Here is a 12,521-nt window from a genome sequence, read left to right as displayed (position 1 = left end):
TTGGGTTCAATCCTTGGCACCACATATGCCAGAGTGATGTCCTGGTTCTCTATCCCTTACACACACACACACACACACACACACACACACACACACACACACACACGGCTGGGAGATGGTTCACCCCTTACACACACACACACACACACACACACACACACACACACACACACACACACACACACACACACGGCTGGGAGATGGTTCACCCAGCAGAGTGCGTGTTTTGCCATGCATGAAAAACCTGGGTTCAAGTACCCAGCCACCACATGGAACACCATGAAAAAGAGAAGTTTCACAAGCCATGAAGCAGTTCTGTGATATCTCTCCTCTGCCTTTTACCCTCCATTTGAAAAAAAAAAAGTCTGGGGGCAGAGTGGTGGCACACTTGGTTGAGCACACATGATACAATGCATGAGGATCTGGGTTCGAGCCCCTGGGCCCCACCTGCAAGGGGAAAGCTTTGTGAGTGATGAAGCAGGGCTGCAGGTGTCTCTCTGTCTCTCTCCCCCCTCCCCTCTCGATTTCTGGCTGACTCTATCCAATAATAAATAATTTTTTTAAAAAGTCTGCCAGGAGTGGTGGGATTGTGTAGGCATGAAGCCCCAGTGAAGCTTTGATTGCAAAAAAAAAAATCAATTAAAAAATGGATCAATTGAACTACCTGATGCATACACTAAAAATCAGAACCTCTAAACCAGAGATTATTTTAGTGCACTTAGTTAATAAACATGCCTTGAGGGTTTAGTGTCTAATCTGGAGTAGCAGTTGGCTTTGTGGGTTCATCTACACCTAGTCAGACTATTTGCTTAAACTTGGTGCACCTGTAGTGTGCTCTGAACTGTTAGAAAAATTTAGTATTTACAACTCACTAGAAAAGAAGGATTTTTTCCTGTCGATATTATCATCTTGACTGTAAATACTTTTACTGGGTGAGTTACTGGTTTACAGTAGCTACAGTTCTTGGTGCTTGTGTAAAATTTCTCAGTTTTCTGCAAAACACACACCCAGTCTAGGCCCTCCTCCATCATGCCCCAGATCACGAAAAGCCCCCTGCTCCCCTCCCAGTCCTTTAATGTGATGCAAAACACCAAAAAAGAGATAATTTTACAAGATTCTACTTGCTATTATTTCCCTAATGAAGTAAATTCTGTCTCTTGAAACATGCATGTAGTAACACACCTTGCTTTAACAACGAAAAACTATTCTGTAAATTTGTTTCTTAATCACAACTTATCTTAACAGCTGATTATTTGCAGCTCAGGATATAAGTAACTTCAACTTGATTGTGTACTATTAAATTTTCAAATAACTCATCAGTTAAAATGTGATTTAAATACCTATACTATTATTTGTTGTACTAATGTTTTTCTTTTAAGTCATTTAAGGTGTATCAAAAATATTACAGTCTGTGTCAGATCATTATACAAGGACTTTAAAAAATAACATGCGAGAATGAAAAATCGGGCCATATGGTGTACCCAGTAGATCACACATGTTAACAATGTTCAAGAACCCAGGTTCAAATCCCTGGTCCCCAACTACAAGAGGAAAGCTTCAGAGTGGTAAAAGTGCTGCGGGTCCCTCTCTCCCTCCTCTTCCCTCCCAATTTCTCTTTCTATATCCAAAATAAATAAGTAGTCTAACTTATGAACAGAAGTTGATTATCAACAATTCCCTAATACACAAAAACAAATTTAATTCATAAAAGTTACTGTCATATTGCTATCAACTCGGTAAACATTTGATTGGCTCTTTATTTGTAGTTTTGGTGTTGTTGCTGGTGTGTGTGTGTGTGTGTGTGTGTGTGTGTGTGTGTGTTTTCTCCTTACCAGAGAATTGCTTTAACTCTGGTTTAAAGTAGTGCTGGGGATTGAAGTCTTATAGAATAACCATCATGCTAGCTCCCCAACCCAACTCTATTAACATTTAAGAGCAATCACCCATTTTGGTAACAGTACCTTCTGGCCTTCCAGTTGGAATATTTGTTGATAACCAGCTGCCGTGGTATCACAAAATTGTTTTAGGTGTTGACAAGATGAGTATGAATAAAACATTGGGGAAGGGGCTGGTGGGTGGCTGAGTGCACAAGTGAGCACGTATAAGGACCTGGGCTCAAGTCCCTGATTTGTACTTGCAGGGAGGAAACTTCACCAATGGTGGATGAAGCATTGCTGCAAGTGTGTGTCCTCTATCTCCCCCACCCCACTCAATTTCTCCATCGTATTGAAAAAGAAAAAAAGGGAGAAATGAATGGCTACCAGAAACAACAGATGTGTGATGTGGATTCCTTGTGCAGGGATGGAGCTCCAGCAATAACCCTGGTGGAAATTTAAAAAGGGGGTGGGGGCTGGGGTGAGAGCTTAAAGGTTCTGCAGAAGACCTTAATGCCTGAGGCTCTGAGGTCCCCAGCACCACCATGAGCCCGAAAGCTGAGCGGAGCAGAGCACTGATCTGTCTTCCTCTCATTAGAGTATTAACAAAAGAAATTGGTGGAGCAATATACTTGAAAGAATTTCTGCAGCCATAAATCAACATTATTTTTTACCAATAAAGTTCTATATTAAAGAGGTGTGTTATTTGAACCAGTTATTAATTCGCAACACTATAATGTAACTAACTATAAATGCCACACTTTTCCAAAATTAACCTTCCCATTATCCAGAAAAGACAAGAGAATCACATTTTTTTCCCACTGGTGGTGGGTGTCGGTTTAGGTAGATTTCCGTAGATATGGAATCCGGCAAGTGATACGTTTCTATTTGTCTGATGCTCAAACTAGATTCTTCTGATTTTAGATTACAAAGAAATTTACAAAGGAACCTCAGTGCCTACTGGAAAGACAGCTGCGCGCCATCAAAACGCCTTTCCCCGCGGTTTCACTTTCGAGGAGTTAGTGGCCCAAGGCTTGATGCAGCCAGTCCACTGCCTGCGTCTGTCACTCACCTGGCAGGCAGGCTGGCGGAGGCTGGCGGAGGCTGACGGAGGCCTCGCCGCTGTTCCCGGCCTGCGGTTCGCGTTCACCCGGGGCGCGAGGCGCCGCCCGCACCTAGTCTGGCTGGGCACGGCCACCTGCGGCACGCGGCACTTCCTTAGACCGCATGTCGCAGCGCAGATGTCACTCGGCGCGTCCCACGTGATCCTCTTACGCACGTCGCGTGCGTGCCACGCGGTATGCGCAGTCTCCCTTTACGTCACTGGCCGGCTTCTACGTGACCTTGTGACCTTCGACGCACGTTGCACGCCTGTCACGTGGTTACCCCAGTCGCCGGAATTACGTGTCACCTCACCTTATGTCGCACTGCCTGTGTCGCGGCCTGGCTCCGATGCATGTGGCGTGCTTGCCACGCGGTTACCTCAGTCGCCGGTATTATGCGCAATTCTCCCTTTATGTTGCACCGCCTACATCACGGCCTGGCTGTCGGTGGTTACCTGGAGCCCTGTCGCACCGCCCGTGTCACTCGCCAGTGTAAGTGGTCGTCGAATGCACGTGGCCCTGCTGTGTCGCGCGCCTCCACTTGCTGTCCGTGGTCCCCCGAGCCGCATGGTTCCGTCACTCGCCCCTCAGCGTGGCGGCTGAGATCGCCATGGGGTGCAGAAGGTGGGAGGTCTGGCTTCCAGAAGAAGAATGCATGTTGAGAGAGAGGCAGATGCTAGAGCGCTGCTCAGCTCTGGCCCGTGGTGTTGCTGGGGGTTGAAGCTGGGAACCCAGCGCTTCAGGCACAACCAGTAGGTTGTCTCCCCAGGCCTGAATCTACATTTCTAACAAGCTTCCGTTGCAGCTGTTGTGGCCCTGTGACCAGAGACTAGAGGAAACCCCCACCCCCACCCCCCAAAAAAGGGAGGAGGAGAAGGAACTTCTGCTTGTGAGGACTTACACTGAACCTGCTTGGATAATCCAGGATACTAGCTCCTCCACCTGTTAGATTTTCTTTTCTTTTTGTCTCCAGGGTTTTATGGCTGGAGCTCCATGCCTGCATTACAAATCCACTGCTCCTGTGGCCATTTTCCTTTTTTTTTTTTTTTTTGTGGCTAGGAAAGAGAAATTGAGAGGGGAAAGAGAGCTAGAGAGAGAGGGAGAGAAAGAAAGATAGACACATGAAGACCTGCTCACCGCTTTTGAAGCAACCCCCTGCAGGTGTGGGGAGCTGGGGGCTCTAACCGGGATCCTTGCGTGGATCTTTATGCTAATCTGTGCGCTTAACTCATGCGCCACTGCCCAGCCCTCCAGCTCTTTAGATTTTACTTGTAATTACACCCCAGGTCCTTTTTTGCCATGTAAGGTAACATGTTCACAGGTTCTAGAGTTTAGGATGAGAATATCTATGGGGATCCATTTTGGTGTGCAGAATCCTAGTCTGGTGAGGCCTAGAAGATATGTTTCTCAGTGGAGGCAGAATTTCCAGGGAGCTACTAAAGTTTTAAATAGCATGACCTCTCACTGAAATGGGTCTTCTCATTCCAAGGTAATCGATTTTTTTCCGCCTGTGAAGCGACTCCCCTGCAGGTGGGGAGCCGGGGGCTCGAACCGGAATCCTTAATACTGGTCCTTGAACTTTGCGCCACCTGCGCTTAACCCGCTGAGCTACAGCCCAGCTCCCAAGAATTACGTTTTTATGTGCGTGTATTTCAGTTTAATATCTGGATTTAGGAATTACTTAATTTTTTAAAAATTTGTTCCCTTTTGTTGCCCTTGTTGTAGTTATTGCTGTTGTTGTTGATGTCATTGTTGGATAGGACAGAGAGAAATGGAGAGAGGAGGGGAAGACAGAGGGGGAGAGAAAGACAGACACCTGCAGACCTGCTTCACTGCCTGTGAAGCGACTCCCCTGCAGGTGCAGAGCGGGGGTGGGGTGGGGAGGGCTCTAACTGGGATCCTTGAGCTGGTCCTTGTGCTTTGCGCCACCTGCATTTAACCCGCTGTGCTACCACTCGACTCCCTTTTTTCTGTTTCTTAAAGTGGACCTCCTCGACTATAGACTCTTCAGGTCCTACAAATCCTGAATGGCCATCTGTCTAGAATGCATGCCAGATGAGTAGTGGAGGCTCTCGGGCCAGCCTAAGGAGACATGTGGGGTCCGGATTAGACCACTGCAAGGCCACACTTCCTTGTAATAGCAGGTTTTTTGAGGGGGGCGGGGAGAGAGGCAGAGAGAGGGAAAGCCATAAAAGCTGTGCTTCAGAAAGAAAAAAAAGAGAGGCATTGAAAGTATTTGTGGACATTTTGGGGGCATGGTTTCCGGTCTAGATTTCCCCTTCATCTTTGTAAAGACCGCTACCACTGTGCTAGCACTCGGTACTGGAGGGGAGAAGTGTGTTTCTCCACTTTTGTGAAGATGGGTTACTAGGTTGAGACTGGCCTCCAGGTGGGTAGGATAATAGAAAGAACATCTGTGGTGAGCCCAGCAGGAGTGTGGGACCATTAGCACACACCTGATGTCACCCTGAGGAGGTGCTTCAGAGAAGGGAATGTAGAAAAGCAAGGGACTTTGAGCACGTGAGCCTCTTTGGCTGCTGCTGCTGCTGCTTCTGGTCAGAAGCTTCTTCTGGTCAGGTGCGCCATGGCTGCTTCGCCTGGGAACTGAACACGTGTGAGTCTGTAGCCGGTAAACTTTTACACCCCTCTACAGCCATGAGCAACCTTTACCAGAACTAATAATTGTTTATCTTATGGGACTAAATTTGAGAACCATATTCAGACTTTATACACCTAGCGTACGCTTAACCCTTGATGATAAGTGCCGATTTTGCCTTTTACCTGTTTCACCCTAATAAACCGTGTATTGATTAAACCAGTTCCCAGCTCCCACAGCGATTCCTTTTACACGCAAGCAGCAGCAGCCCATACCCACAAACCAATTTTTAAGTTAATTTACAACAAACATCCTAAGGGTTAGTAACAGTAGGTTCACTAAAACCTACTTTTCATTCACAAAAGAGATCTGGAGAAGAGAAATACAAAAGGCCACATCTTGCACAATTCCATTTATATGAAATGTCTATAAGGCAAATTGTAGAAACAGAAAACATATTAGTAGTCTTCAGCAGATAGAGAAGGGAGGAAATTAGAAATGACTGTTAGTAGATCTGAGGTTTCATTTTAAAGTAAGGAAATTTTCCATTTTTTTTTCTTGCTAGGGCACTGGAGCCTTGTGCCTATGTAATTCCATTGCTCCCAGGCCAACTTATTATTATTACTATTACTATTGTTACTATTATTATTATTATTTCAAAGAGAGAAAGAGGAGTAATACAACAGTACTTGTCCATTACTCATGGAGTTTTTCCTGATGGTGCTTGTGTGGTGCTAGGGTTTGAACCCAGGTTCTCAAGTATGATAAGCTATCCCCTGTCCCACTAAAATCATATAGTAGTGGTTGTTGCATTGCTCTTGTAGATTTACTAAAATCACTGCTTTTAGATCTTTTTTTTTTTGTATATGAATTATATCTCAATAAAAGCAGAAAGATCTAGGAGTTGAATATACCTAAAACTCAGGAGAAATATAGCATGGAAACCTATTTGGTGAGCTGAAAGGCTATTTAATCCAACTCTTTTAGCATAATTTCTTTCATATATCACTGCCCACGTTTTTTTTTTGCCTCCAGTGTTATTTCTGGGGTTCAGTGCCTGCACTATGATGAATCCACTGTTCCTTGCACTAGTCTTTGCACTTCACACGTATGTGCGCTTAACCCAGTGCACTGCCGCCTGCCCCCTGCCCCCAAAGTTCCTTTTCTTCTTCCTTATAGTTCACACTTTACCTGAAGGTCAGAAAACCTAGTGCTGTGCTTTCAGACCATTTCCTTCTAGGTGAAAATCCTAGGTTGGTGGATCTTCCCACTTGTTTGACTTCCAAAATATTTTGTCTTGCAGGGTAGCAATAAACATTTACTGATAATGTGATATAAGGAGAAAAGGGTAATAAATAGGTTAGTGACAGAAAAAAATAATATAAATTAAGAACAATGAAGCACCACCAAGCTAACTCAGCTGAGAAATGCCTGCTTTGCCATTTATGTGACCCAGGTTTGAACCTGGCCCCCACTCAGTGGGAGATGCTTCTCTTTCTCTGTATCTCTGTATCTCTGTCTCTGTCTCTGTCTCTGTCTTAAAATGCTAACCCTGTGTGGTGAAACCCCAGTGTGGGGAGGGAGATGATATGAGAAAAGAGGCAGCCATGGCCAGTTAATCTTTACAGGTCTTCATGTTTTGGAATTTCTTTGGAACATCAATCTATATCCTTCTAGAAGGTAGTGAAAATCATAGGTAGTAAAATGCTTAACCGTGTTTTTCTATTGATGTGTACTTTTCTCACTCAGATTTCTAACTTTCAGTGGAATGATTTAATAAGTCATTTTGCAGATGTGCTTTGGCACAAGGTAAATTATAGCAGCCTGCAGCTTCTATTTACTGCTCAATCTTCACAAATGTAAAGGTGACTTTTGCGACAAGTTCAGGTCATCAACGTCTATTAGTTGTCCTTTATTATCTAGAAAATAATTTGAGTGGGATGATTTGTGTGTTGTATAGAAACTTATCTATTACTGTCAGAGAGAGGAGGTTCTTTAGCAGTGCTTGGGCAGTAAATAAAACAAAATCTGAAAACCAAAAATGCTCAGTTGCAGCAAAAACCAAGTAAGGTTTTTTTCTTTTAATAGAACAATTTATCTTTCCGTTTATATTCTTCAGCATATAAAGTTTAAATGTCATAGTACTGAAACTCCGTATTAATTTGGTGTTACAGGAAGCCATAGCCTGATAGATTGAAAATGAAAAATGTTCTGGATCTATACACACACACACACACACACACACACACACACACACACACACCTCTAACCTTTGAAATGTGAATTTGCACTTTCTAATACTAAAAAGTAGAGTTTGTTTCATTTCCCCTTGAATGTGATCTGACCTTGGAATCGGTTTGGCCAAGAAAAAAATGGCAGAAGTGAGTCTGACTCCTTTTCTTCATTGGAACTGTACTGAAACGTGAACAAAACCAGTCTAACTTTCTAGATGATAAGAAATATATTACTCTGGGAGTTGGGCGGTAGCTCAGTGCGTTAAGCACACGTGGCGCCAAGCACAAGGACCGGCGGAAGGATCCCGATTCGATCCCCCAGCTCCCCACCTGCAGGGGAGTCGTTTCCCAGGTGGTGAAGCAGGTCTGCAGGTGTCTGTCTTTCTCTCCCCCTCTCTGTCTTCCCCTCCTCTCTCCATTTCTCTCCATCCTATCCAACGATGACATCAATCACAACAACAGTAATAACTACAACAATAAAACAAGGGCAACAAAAGGGAATAAATACATAAATAAATATATTTTTTAAAAAAATATATTACTCAAAGCTCAAGGACTGATGTAAGGATCCCGGTTTGAGCCTCCGGCTCCCCACCTGCAGGGGAGTCGCTTAATAGGCGGTGAAGGAGGTCTGCAGGTATCTATCTTTCTTTCCCCCCTCTCTGTCTTCCCCTCCTCTCTCCATTTCTCTCTGTCCTATCCAACAACAATGACATCAATAACAATGATAATAATAACAATAACACAACAGTGATGGAACAACCAGTGTAACAAAAGGGAAAAAATGGCCTTCAGGAGCAGTGGATTCATGGTGCAGGCACCGAGCCCCAGCAATAACCCTGGAGGCAAAATATATATATATATATTACTCACATATTTTCATCACCCAGTCAACAAGTCATCTGTCCAGCATACAAGTGAAACCATTTTAGACCAGCCAAACATCAGCATACCTGTCAGTTTGCCACATATGCGCTGACATTCCAGTTAAACTCAGGCAAGCCTAGCCCAGGTTAGCAGTCACATAGTTGACTCATAAATTTTAAATCAATCTTAAATGTTTCTTGTTTTAAGCCACTGTATTTTGGGGGGGGTGGTTTGTTATGCAGTATCTAACACTGCAGTGTGCTTTCATGTTGTATATGTTTTGTATACTTGCTACAGAAAAACTCAAGTTTCTGAAAACTTGAGTTGACTGAAAAGACCGAGTGTCCAGCATGTAGAAAAGTCATCAACTACTGTAGGGAACCTATGCCTGCCCCTGCTACTGTTAAATGATCAAGGAAGAGAATGGATAGAGCAGTACATCTTTGGAGTCTTGTACCTTGCATGACCAATTCTTTGGTAAGAAACTTAAAATTTGCTCCCCACACCTATGGACATCTAATCTTTGATAAGGGGGCCCAAAGGATTAAATGGAAAAAGGAGGCTCTCTTCAATAAATGGTGCTGGGAAAACTGGGCTGTAACATGCAGAAGAATGAAATTGAACCACTTTATCTCACCAGAAACAAAAATCAACTCCAAATGGATCAAAGATCTAGATGTCAGACCAGAAACGATCAAATACTTAGAGGAAAACATTGGTAAAACACTTTCCCACCTGCACCTCAAGGACATCTTTGATGAATCAAACCCAATTGCAAGGAAGACTAAAGCAGAAACAAACCAATGGGACTACATCAAATTGAAAAGCTTCTGCACATCCAAAGAAACTATTAAACAAACAAAGAGACCCCTCACAGAATGGGAGAAGATCTTCACATGCCATACATCAGACAAGAAACTAATCACCAAAATATATAAAGAGCTCAGCAAACTTAGCACCAAAAAAAGCAAATGACCCCATCCAAAAATGGGCAGAGGATATGAACAAAACATTCACCTCAGAGGAGATCCAAAAGGCTAACAAACATATGAAAAACTGCTCTAGGTCACTGATTGTCAGAGAAATGCAAATTAAGACAACACTAAGATACCACCTCACTCCTGTAAGAATGGCATACATCAAAAAGGACAGCAGCAACAAATGCTGGAGAGGTTGTGGGGACAGAGGAACCCTTTTACATTGCTGGTGGGAATGTAAATTGGTACAGCCTCTGGAAAGCAGTCTGGAAAACTCTCAGAAGGCTAGACATGGACCTTCCATATGATCTAGTAATTCCTCTCCTGGGGTTATACCCCAAGGACTCCATAACACCCAACCAAAAAGAGGTGTGTACTCCTATGTTCATAGCAGCACAATTCATAATAGCTAAAACGTGGAAGCAACCCAGGTGCCCAGCAACAGATGAGGGCTGAGAAAGCTGTGGTATATATACACAATGGAATACTATGCAGCTATCAAGAACAATGAACCCACCTTCTCTGACCCATCTTGGACAGAGCTAGAAGGAATTATGTTAAGTGAGCTAAGTCATAAAGATAAAGATGAGTATGAGATGATCCCACTCATCAACAGAAGTTGAGTAAGAAGATCTGAAAGGGAAACTAAAAGCAGGACCTGACTAAATTGAAAGTAGGGCACCAATGTAAAAACCCTGTGGTGAGGGGTAGACATGCAGCTTCCTGGGCCAGTGGGGGGTGGGAGTGGGTGGGAGGGATGGGTCACAGTCTTTTGGTGGTGGGAATGGTGTTTATGTACACTCCTAGTAAAATGTACTCATATAAATCACTAGTTAATTAATACGAGGGGGAAAATTAATTGTATGTCTCGAAGTTTTTCAAAACACAAACTGAATCTTTTCAATATATAGGCTGTGTAATTGATATGCAGACTCTCTCAAAAGCCTAGACCAAGTAGGTCTGAAGCAACCAATAGCACAGCTATATACAAGATACTGGGTACTGTGCAGCAAACCCTAACAAAAGGACTTTTCAAAGTTAACCCAATTACCAAATAATGTGATGATAACATTAACTGTCGATTGTCTTTTTGAACCCTAAGACAGCAGGAACCTCACATCTCCACTATAGAGCCTCTACTCCCCCCAGTTCTGGAACCATTGGATAGGGCCCACTTTCCCGTATGCCTCTCCCAATCCATATCAAATAATATTGCATCTGTCGATCACAACCTAAACAACACAACGATTGCCACCTCAACATGCTTCACTTCAGACTGTGTCCAGAGACTTCACGTGTGGAATGACAGCCCTTCAGCTTCATTACTCAGGTGAGACCTTTCTTTCATAGTATACTCTAATTCCATCTCAGGTGGTTCACTTTCTAACAAAGTCCCAAAACCTAGATATAGACCAGTTTCTGTGAGAGAGAGCATATGTTCACACGTATCCGCAAACTACTGCAAAATATATACCTGAAAGCAAAAGTACACTAGAGTTTGCAGTGAGTACCCCCCTAACACTTCCTCTCCACTATTCCAAGCTTTCGGTGCATGATTGCTCAACAAATTGTTTGGCTTCATATGTTAACTCTCTTTTCAGTCACCAGGTTCCAGATGTCATCAGGATGCCGGCCAGGCTTCCCTGGACTGAAGACCCCACCAATGTGTCCTGGAGCTCCGCTTCCCTAGAGACCCACCCTACTAGGGAAAGAGAGAGGCAGACTGGGAGTATGGACCGACCAGTCAGCGCCCATGTTCAGCGGGGAAGTAATTACAGAATCCAGACCTTCTACCTTCTGCAACCCACAATGACCCTGGAGATATCCCCCAGAGGGATAGAGAATGGGAAAGCTATCAGGGGAGGGGGTGGGATATGGAGATTGGGTGGTGGGAATTGTGTGGAATTGTACCCCTCCTACCCTATGGTTTTGTTAATTAATACTTTCTTAAATAAAAAAATTAAAAAAAAGAAATTTAAAATTTGCATAAAACTAGAAAAGAGAACATTATGCTTTTACTAAAAATTTGCAACTATTATTATTAATATGTAGCATTTATTTCCAGATGCTAGCTTTAACAAGAAATAAAGCTCTTTGAGTTAGACTAAAATTCCCTTTATCACTACCTGTACCTCAGTACTCTGCTTTTTTCCCAAATAATCAAACCCTTAGTTTGATACAGTGTGAACTCATTGTATACGTGGAGCTTCTTGCTCTTGCCTTACTCATATTTTCACACATATATGTATGAAATAAATATATGTATGAAACATATATTTACACATATATACTTATATATTTATTTCATAAATAGTTTATTTAACATACGTAAATATACCAATTTATATTTTTATATATTTTTTATTTATTTATTTTCCCTTTTATTGCCCTTGTTTTTTAATTGTTGTTGTAGTTATTATTGATGTCATCGTTGTTGGATAGGACAGAGAGAAATGGATAGGGGAGGGGAAGACAGAGAGAGGGAGAGAAAGATAGACACCTGCAGACCTGCTTCACCGCTTGTGAAGCGACTCCCCTGCAGGTGGGGCGCCAGGGGCTCGAACTGGGATTCTTATGCCAGCCCTTGCCCTTTGCGCCACATGCACTTAATATTTTTATATTTTTACTTTAGTCTTTTTTTTTTAACGACCATAGACTACCCTGTACTAATTCCTTACCATTATTGGACATTCAGATTGCTTCCCAGGTTACCTTTCATTAATGTAGCAGAACTTCTAATAACAAATTTTGTTTACCAGAGCACTGGATTATAGTGGTGTGGGGTCCTGAACATGGGATCTTGGAGCTTCATACATGAACGTATCTTTGCATAACCATTATGCTATCTCCCTGTCTTAATAATATCTTGC

Source organism: Erinaceus europaeus, chromosome X (assembly GCF_950295315.1).
Source record: "Erinaceus europaeus chromosome X, mEriEur2.1, whole genome shotgun sequence".
NCBI classification, from domain to species: Eukaryota; Metazoa; Chordata; class Mammalia; order Eulipotyphla; family Erinaceidae; genus Erinaceus; species Erinaceus europaeus.
Note: the sequence above shows the minus strand (reverse complement) of the source record.